The 9,026-nt window shown below is 44.9% G+C and overlaps 1 long non-coding RNA gene across 1 annotated transcript; it reads right to left on the reverse strand.

Annotated features, from left to right (window-relative positions):
• Window positions 1–688: 688 nt before the first annotated feature.
• Window positions 689–4,839, reverse strand: LOC306660335. The gene is made up of 2 exons (XR_013763594.1): window positions 3,153–4,839; window positions 689–3,114 (listed from the first exon to the last, which is right to left on the reverse strand). It is a non-coding gene; the product is annotated as an uncharacterized lncRNA (long non-coding RNA).
• Window positions 4,840–9,026: the final 4,187 nt, after the last annotated feature.

The raw sequence follows: 9,026 nt of genomic DNA on the forward strand, positions 1-9,026 counted from the left end.
TACAGGTTTTCCTAGATAGCTAGAGCTGACAGCTTTTCCCATATGGACAATATTCATAGTGTATTTATCCCTTCTCTCCTCAGTGAACTGTAGGGTGGTTCCAATGTTTAGTGTCTACCCACAGTGTGGCAGAAACACACTCATCACATTCTTCTGCTACACAGCAACAAGAGCTGATCTCAGGGAGACACCTTGAAGTGGGGCTGCTGGGTTGTAAGTGTACAGCTTTACAACACAATACAATTTGTTTCCCACAATGATTTTCCATTGTTCTTTCTAACCAGCAATACACATGAGATTCCATTCCTTGCATCTTCACCAATGCATGGTATGGTTAGACTTCTTAACTGTGGTCAACCAGGCCAGTGTAAAATGGCATGCCATTGTGGTTTTAATTTGCATTTTCCTGATTACAAATGAGGTTGAGCATCTTTTCATATGTTAATTAACCATTTCAGTTTACTCTGCCATGAAATGTCTATTCATGTCTCCTGTGTTTCTCTTGTGCTTTTTTTTTTCTTTATTATTTCCCATTTGTCTATATTCTGGATACTAATCTTTTGTTGTAAGTGTTGCAAATATCTCATCCAAGTTTTTGTTGAAAGAAGTTCTGAATTTTAATGTAGTCTAACTTTTCGGTCTGTTTGTTTTACTTAAGAAACCCAAGATCATGAAGTCGTCTCCTCTATTCTTTAAATGTTTTGAGTTTTGCCTTTCATGATTAATCCATTTAGGAATAATTTTTGTGTGTGGTATGGTGTGAGGTAGGGATCCCATTTCATTTCTCCACATGGTTTACCAATGTGGCCCACACTTTTTTGTTAAATGGCCCATCCTTTCTCCCAGTAGGCCACAAGTGCAATTGATGTCTAGTCTGCTTCTGGACTCTCTATTTGGTCCCATTAGATTTCTGTCTTTTGGGCAAGTATTATACTATCACAAAGACTTTATATGTAGTTTTATAACCTGTCCTGACATATGATAGAGCAGGTATCCCCCTCCATGCACAAACTCACTTGACTATTTTCACAGTTTATTTTCCAGGAGGAAAAGAAAGAGGAGGAAGGAAAGGAAGTGCTTGAAGAATGTTATCAGATTTCTAAGTGCCCAGGCACTGTGCTAGGGATGTGACACATCTCATTTAAAATACAATAACCCTGCATGGTGGAGACCTTTTCTTTTCCCCACCTTTATTTTATAAATAAGAAATTGGAGTTCAGAATGGTTTAATGACTTGCCAAATTCACATATCAAATAAGCAGCAAAGATACAAACCCTAATTCAAGTCCAGCAGACTCTCAAGTCAGTGGTCATCCAAGTTCATCAGGAAAGCTGAGATTCCTAGAATCAGGTTCAGAATCACTGTTTTACATGCCAGTGGACTTGTGCAGATGCCCCTCTGACAGCTTGCAAATTGCATATGGGTGTCTGAGGCCTTAGACTGGGGGTTTGACGATGTTGACCTGGGTCCTCTGAATTCTGGCCCGTTACACACTCCCCAGAATGCACTGGCAGCCTAGCTAACTATACTCTATTGTGCATTTCTCCTTAACTGTGGATTGTGGTTGGGAAAGGGGTAAGTGGAAGCTACTTCAGACAAGATTCTACTTCCTGCCTCAAGCTTCTGCCAAGCAACTCATGAAAATGCCCAGGAGGGAAGCTGCACCTCCTTTTCAGATGACAGCCACCCAACCCTTCGTGCACACAATAAACCCAACTGGCCTGGTGGACTGGCTGGCTTTAATTACGTGGCTGAGGTTAAATATAGTTTATGAACAAAAGCAATGATAGACGGGGTTTTCAGACAAAAGATTTCAGCTCATTTGAGTTTTAACCATTTTTAAATTGAATAATTAAAAAAAAAAAGCCACAATTGCAAAGGTCAGATCTAATTCCACGGCCTATTAAGAGCTGCCAAACCCAAGGCTGCAGCTGAGAACTGGCAGAGGATGACACAGGGTCCAGGCAAAACAGCTGGACAAGGAAGAGTCAGGCGCCCTGGCAGGGCTGTGGGTTGGTGCAAGGACTCATATATCAATTAGTGCTGCTGGTTTCCTGGCCAGTTCTAGGGGCAAATAAATGTTCATTTACTTTTCCAGCCTAGTCCTGGTGTTTTCCCCTCTCTGTGGGCACCTGCTATTCCCGTTTCCTTTACCACTTCCCTGTTTGTGTCTGTGACTTCTTAAACAATGTTGAAATCTAACATCGCATTTCAAAATTCCAACTGAAAATACAAAAGCCACCTCTGGAATGTCCAGGATACTTGGCCCTTCTTTCCAATAAAGAAACAAGTCCACCAGGAAACAGGCTGCCGTTGAGAGCAGCAAGGCAGATTGTCACGTTCACATGCTGACGCTCGGCACCGAGCAGTGGGAAAGTCAGCCCAGGCCTCCAAAGACAGGACAGGGCTCGCAGCTGCGACACTGCCCTCTGGGAAGCACTGCCAAGGCCCTTCGCTTATCTCTCACTTAGAGATAAGGAAAGGGAGGCCCAGAGCAGTCCGGCAGGTGCCCAGGCCACGTGGCCAGCAAGGACAGGTAGAACCTAGCCCCTACCACAACACCTCCTTGCCTATCTGGAGCTCCGCGCATGGGTGGGGCAAGGTTCTGCAGAGGAGGTGAGAAGAGACCCAAGCTCCAGCTTCCGAGTGCAGTCAGGCCACAGCTGCCACTGCCCACATCGTGACACCGCTCTCCACTCACCCAAAGCAGCTGCTTGCACTAACAACCCAACAGGCCCTCTGTCAGCTGTGCTGGGCCCAATTATAACAGACATTTCGAAATGGGTTAAAGAATCCAAATTCTCAGAAATCTCAAATGAAACAATGCAAAATATCAACCACGATAAAACAAAACCCATTGAAACATACCACCACGGAGGTTTGCTTTGGGATTATTGCCACATCCTTTGCCCCTGGTCTTGCCCTCAATCTGGGGAGTTAGTTTATTCTCCACCTTGTGGCCAGAATGAGGTTTCTAAAATGCAGACTTGCTCATTCTGCCTCTACTTCCCCGCAGCCGAAAGGCTCCCCTGGCACAGGGCCAAGGCCAGGTTCTTAGCTGGGCACACAGGACCCTCCAGGATCAGCCTGTTGCTGCTCTACCACCACCACTACTGCCCCTGCACCCACCCCGGCCCAGGCCCAGCCACACTCTAGTGTTCTTTCAAAGCCCTGGATCTTAAATGGGGACTCATACCTGCAGCTGTTGCAGTAATGCCCTGCCAACTGTACCCACCAGGACCCTCCAGGAAGCCATTATGTCCACTGGGCACTAAGAGACACCAGGATCTCCACAGGCACTTTCTTGCCTTTCTGCTTTCATCTCAACAGCGCCAGAGAGGTGCATTTAAAGGCGGAGAAGCTGAGACCCACAGGTGCCAAGTGAGCCATCCACTGCCCACTAGTTGAGACCATGCCGGGATGCTGCCCTGTCATTCCTACCCACCCCTGGGACGGGGTCTCCTCTGCACCCTCTCCAGTCTTCTGTGCTGTCTTGTTCTCTCTGGTTGACCCCCAGAAGGGGACTCCCTGAAAGCAAGGGCTCAGCTTCACTTGTTTTTGCATTTCCAGCTCCCAGACACCATCTTGCACATTGTAGGTGCTCAGTTAATATATTGAGCAGACAAAACTTTGATAAAGATACTTAGTGGCAAATGGATCTGTTATACAACATCTGCAAAAGAATCCTTCATAGCACAAACTCTGCAATTATTCTGGAGAATACCATTTGCACAACACATGTAGGGACACAGCTACTCGTTGCTCCAACGATGGCTTATGAATTGGGGGACTGTCCTTAGCAAGGTTTGGTTCCTTCTTCCTGCACCCTTGCCACTGCATGTATCTTGGTTAGTTCTCAGTGCCATTAGCTGCATAACCAGGGCCCAAACAAATACAAGTATTCTACTAGACATATTTAGAAAGATAAATCGGTGGCCCAATTCAATGTGTTCTGAGGTACAGGGATGCAAATTATGCTTATCCAGATGTTTAGCAGGTTCGTGCCAAACCATTTAAACATAAAACAGATAAGTTCCTAAGCCTAATTTTCAGCTTCCCAAGGACCAGCCCTCGGCAGATGGCTGGGCAAATGAATGCTGGAGGAAAATTAAGGGCTGTCTGTATCTTTCAAATTGACATGGAGAGCAGTTGGGTTCTGCTAGAAACTAAGAATGACCACAAAATGTAATTATGATTGTAATGAGAATGGGTTAAGCTTAAACTATTTCTCATTTTCATTGCAGTCACTGCCACAAGATGGAGTGGAGATTAATGCCAGGCCATTTCCTGTGCTTGTTATACTCTTTGTCATTAGAATAAAACACCATAATTGGAGCATCTCATGTACACTGAGAAGGATGGCCGGGGAGGAGAGGCACGGGCACCGCCTGAGCCTCCGGGCTCTGGTGGGCTCCTCTGCGGCTGGTACCCACCAAGGACTTCAGGGCCACACCAACTTCCAAGCTTGACTGTGATGCAAAGAGAGCAAGACGCTGGAAGGAAAGGAAAGCAGACCGATGGGTGAACCCACTCCTCCAGTGACGGGGGCTGCGGGTGGCCAGGACGAGCGAAGGAGGGTCCCCGTCAATTTCGCTACCAGGCAGGAGGGGTTCAGGAGAGGGTAACGGGAACAGAGCTGGGAAGGTCTGAAGTAAAGAAGGGCAACCCCAGGGTGAGTGAGGCGCATGGCAGGGTGTGGCACCTGAGGAAGCCACAGAGGGGAACACACACCAACAAAGCCCAGGAAGGTGCTGGAGCTTCTGAGGGTCAGGCCAGCAGCACTGCTCTCTGCCCAGTGAATCACCCAGGAGATCATGAAGACTTGGGAGACCCAGGGAGGAGGCAGAGGGCCGCTTCACCCTGCTCTTCTCTCCTGATCATGGCAGCTCTGCTGTGACATCCTATCCGCTCCCATGCTTATTTTCACCTGGACCGTAGTTCCCAACCTCAGCGTCATCCGTGAAAGGAGCTGAGCAGGTACTGAGCCTGCTGAGTGAATAACTAGTGTATCGCCATTAATTGAAAAGGTTGCCAGCTGTTGCAGAACCCACGTTTGGAATAGCTAGCTTGCTGACGTAAACCAGAGCTGACTGGCCGGCTCTGGGCCCTACGTGGGTTCTCCAGAGCTCAGAAAGGGCAGCAGTTCAACTGGCGTGCTAAGGGCTCCTTGAGGCAATCAGGGTGGTGGAGGAATTGGGGTGTGTTTAGCACAACACACCAGGAAACCAAGCTGCCAAGCTCCAGTTTGCATTTCCCTCCTGATCAGTGAGGTGGAGCCTTTTGTCATGTATTTGCTGGCCATTTTTATATCTTCTTTGGAGAAATATCTGTTCAAGTTTTCTGCCCACTTTTTAACCCAGGTTGTTTTTTTTTTTTTTTTTTTTTTATTGTTGAGTTGTAGAAGTTCTTTATTTATTCAGAATATCAGAACGTTCTCATTCATACAATTTGCAGGTATTTTCTCCCATTCTTTGGATTGTATCTCTCATCTTTAATAGTGTCACTTGCAGCAGAAGTTTCTGGTTTTGATGGAGTTCATGTTATTTTGTATTTGGTTATTTGTGGTTTTAGCTTTACATCTAGGAAACCATTGCTTATTCCAAGGTCACAGATTTATGGCTGCTCTATTCTAAGAATTGCAAGATTTTAGCCCTTACATTTAGATCTTTTATCCATTTTCAGTCAGTTATGTATATGGTGTGAGGTAGGAGCCCAAGTTCATTTCTTTTGCACATTTTCCAAGCACCATTTTTTGAAGAGACTGTGCTTTCCCACCAGCTGACTTGGCACTCTTGTGCATTTATTTCTGAACTCTCGATTCTATTCCATGGATCTTTGTGCACTGCACTATCTAGATTACTGTTGCATCGTAATAAGTTTTGAAGCTGGGGAACGTAATCCCTCTAACTTTGTTCTTTTCCAAGATTGCTCTGGGCCTCTAAAATTCCACATGAAGACAAGTTAGCTTGTCCATCTCTACAAACAAGCCAGAGTTTCGACAGGGCTTGTGTTCATTATTTAGATGGCTTTGGAGAGAACTACCATCTTAACAGGATTACATCATGAACACAGATGACTTTCATTTACTTAGGTCTTCTTCAATTTCTCTCAATGATATTTTGTAGTTTTCAATGTACAAGTCTTACAAATCTTTTGTTAAATGTATTCCTAAATATTTTACTCTTTTTGAAGCTATTGTCAGTAAAACTGTGCTCCTGATTTCATTTTCAGATTTCATTCTAGTGTGCAGAAAGACAATGGACCTGTATCTGTCTATCCTGCATCCTGCAACGTGCTGAACTCTTCTCAGTTCCAGTGGTTTGTGTGGGGAGAAGTAACGTGATTTTCTACTAGGTTGACTTTCCTGCAAATACGAGTTTTACCTGCCACCTTGCTATTTGAATACCATTTGTTTTTCTTTCTTACCTAATTGTTCTCATTGCATTAAAATTTGTCCCCACCTACTGAATAATGAGATTCTTGAGATAGGGATCGCATCTTGTTTACCCTTTCATTTCTCTGGGTCTGGTTCAGGGCCTGATTAGCAATAAATGATAAATGTAAGTAAGGACTTAAGCCTTAGAATTTTACTTTAAAAAATGAAACTTAAGAAAATTCCCACCAGTGGGGCACAGTGACACACAACTGTGATCCCAGCTACTTGGGAGTCTGAAGCAGGAGGATTGCAAGTTCGAGGACAGCCTGGGCAACTTAGTGAGATCCCATATCAAAAAATAAAAAGGGCTGCAGGTAAAACTCAGTGGCAAAGCACGCAAAAGTTCAACCCCCAGTACCTCCCGCAAAATTGCCTCACCAAACATCATGTGCTTTTTGAAATTTTTAATTAACACATACTATTTGTACATATTTGTGGTGTGTTGTATGATAATTTGATATATGCATACAATGTATAATGATCCAATCAGGATAATCAGCTTTTGTATCTCCTCAAACATTCACTTCTATGTGTTGAAAACTGTCACAGACTTCTAATTATTTTGAAATCTACAATAAATCACTGTACACTACTGAGCTTTAGAACAGCTGAACTTCTTCCCTACCTGTTTTGGTGCCCACTGTCCAGTCTCTCTCTGTCCTCACCGCCTGCTACCCTCCTAGCCTACTGGCCACCATTTTAGTCTCTACCTCCATGAGATTGATTTGATGGCTTCTGCAAGTGAGTGAGAACATGAGTGTTTCTCTTTGTCTGTTATTTCAAATGCTTCTGATGTGATGAAATGCGAAGTACTGGACACCCATGAAGTTTATTAGAGATAATCCTAGCGCATAGAAAATGACCCCAAAGGAAGCAAAGGAGCGTGTGACACAAGAGGTTTGAGGCTTGCTAAGCCAGCACAACACAGCCTCAGCCCATATGACAACCAATATTAGAAGTCAAAATGAAATTATGCAAGAAAGTGCCCATAAGTGTATATTCAAGGTTGTAGGGAAGAAATGCTCATGGGAGGCAGATTTTCAAGATGTCCCAGGATTCCTACCCCTGATGTACTACCCTGCATAATCATCTGCCCTTGATTGGAGTGTGAATATGATGGGATGTCACTTCCATGATAGGCAACTAATTAGTTGATTTTTGAGTCAATCAAAAGGGAGATTTTCCTCGGTGGGCCTGACCTAATCAGGCAAGCAGAGAGGACAGTAAAATGTCAGAGTCTCTTGAGAGCCTTCAAGAAGAGGCAAAGAGTCATGCTGTGGACTGCTTCTGCAGAAGAGCAGCCTTCCCATGCTGAGGGTCTCAGTCCTACAGCCCTAAGGAACTGAATTCTGCCAACAAACTTACATGAGCTCAGAAGAGGACTCGGAATCACCAATGAGACCCCAGCCTGGCCAATGCCTGGCCAATACAGCTTTGTGACTCTGAGCAGAGGATTCAGCCAAGTTGTACTCAGATTTCTGTACTAAGAAATTGTTGGATGACAAATGTGTGCTGTTTATGCAGCTAAATTCGTGGCAACTTGCTGCAATAAGAAACTAAGACAATGTCTAGAGTTTGCTTTAAAAATAATTTAGCAAAAGAGTGTGGGGGATAGACAAAGCGAACTTGGGAAAGCTCACTGATGCTTAAGTCTGAGTGATGGTGACCTGAGTCATTAGAATATTAATGTCACTTTCGTGAAGATCTGAAATTTTTCATGATACAAAATTCTAAAGCCTGCCTCATCAGACTGTAATTTCCTTTCGGCTGGGGCCCTGACAGCTCCTGAACCTTCGCTGACAAGCGGGCGCCTGGCCTGTGTGGAGCTCTGAAATCAGTGTTGGAGTAGCTAATTGACAAGTCACCAATTTCACTGGCACATTTCCTTTACCAAAATTCACAGCTTCCCTTTACAGTCAGCAGCACTAAACCATTTTACAGATGCAGGAACTGAGGCCTGGAGTTTGTGACTCCAAGCAGATGTGACAAGCAGCTGAGGAGACAAGGATCCTGGCCTTCAAGTCCTGATTCAACACCCTGCTCTCACCTGGGGTACGGTACCTGCCCTCCAGCTTTTCTTGGGGATTTAAACAGCCACTGTTTCATCCTGGTTTATCAGGAGAATTTACGCACACAGCACAGTCGGACTGAGACATCCGTTAGGAAATCCAGGCAGGCAGGTTAAATGTTAATTTCCTTTCTACTGTACCATTTTCTAACCTCTGTCCATGAATCAAAGTGAGTAAAAGGTTCTTCACTTACTGACATAAAACAAATTGAACAAATTACGTTACTTAACTGAGGGAGAACTAGTCACGTCGTCGATTCTGGTGCGGCCTCAGCCCAGCTTTTCTCCTTATTAACATTCACTTGCAGATGAGGTTGAGTTTTTGACGTAATGTTAACTCGATCTCACCAGCATATCCGAGTGCGTCATCGGTCTGCCTAGAACGAGGACCTCACATGGGCAGCACACTGTGTCCCCGTCCTCATGGGCTAATCATATGCCGTCCATGAGTCAGGGCTGTGGGCAGAAACCCCTTCTAGGGTATCAGTGACTCTGGAGTGCTCGGAGGGCTGAGCGGAGCT

This window comes from Sciurus vulgaris (genome assembly GCF_902686455.1).
Source record: "Sciurus vulgaris genome assembly, chromosome: 4".
NCBI classification, from domain to species: Eukaryota; Metazoa; Chordata; class Mammalia; order Rodentia; family Sciuridae; genus Sciurus; species Sciurus vulgaris.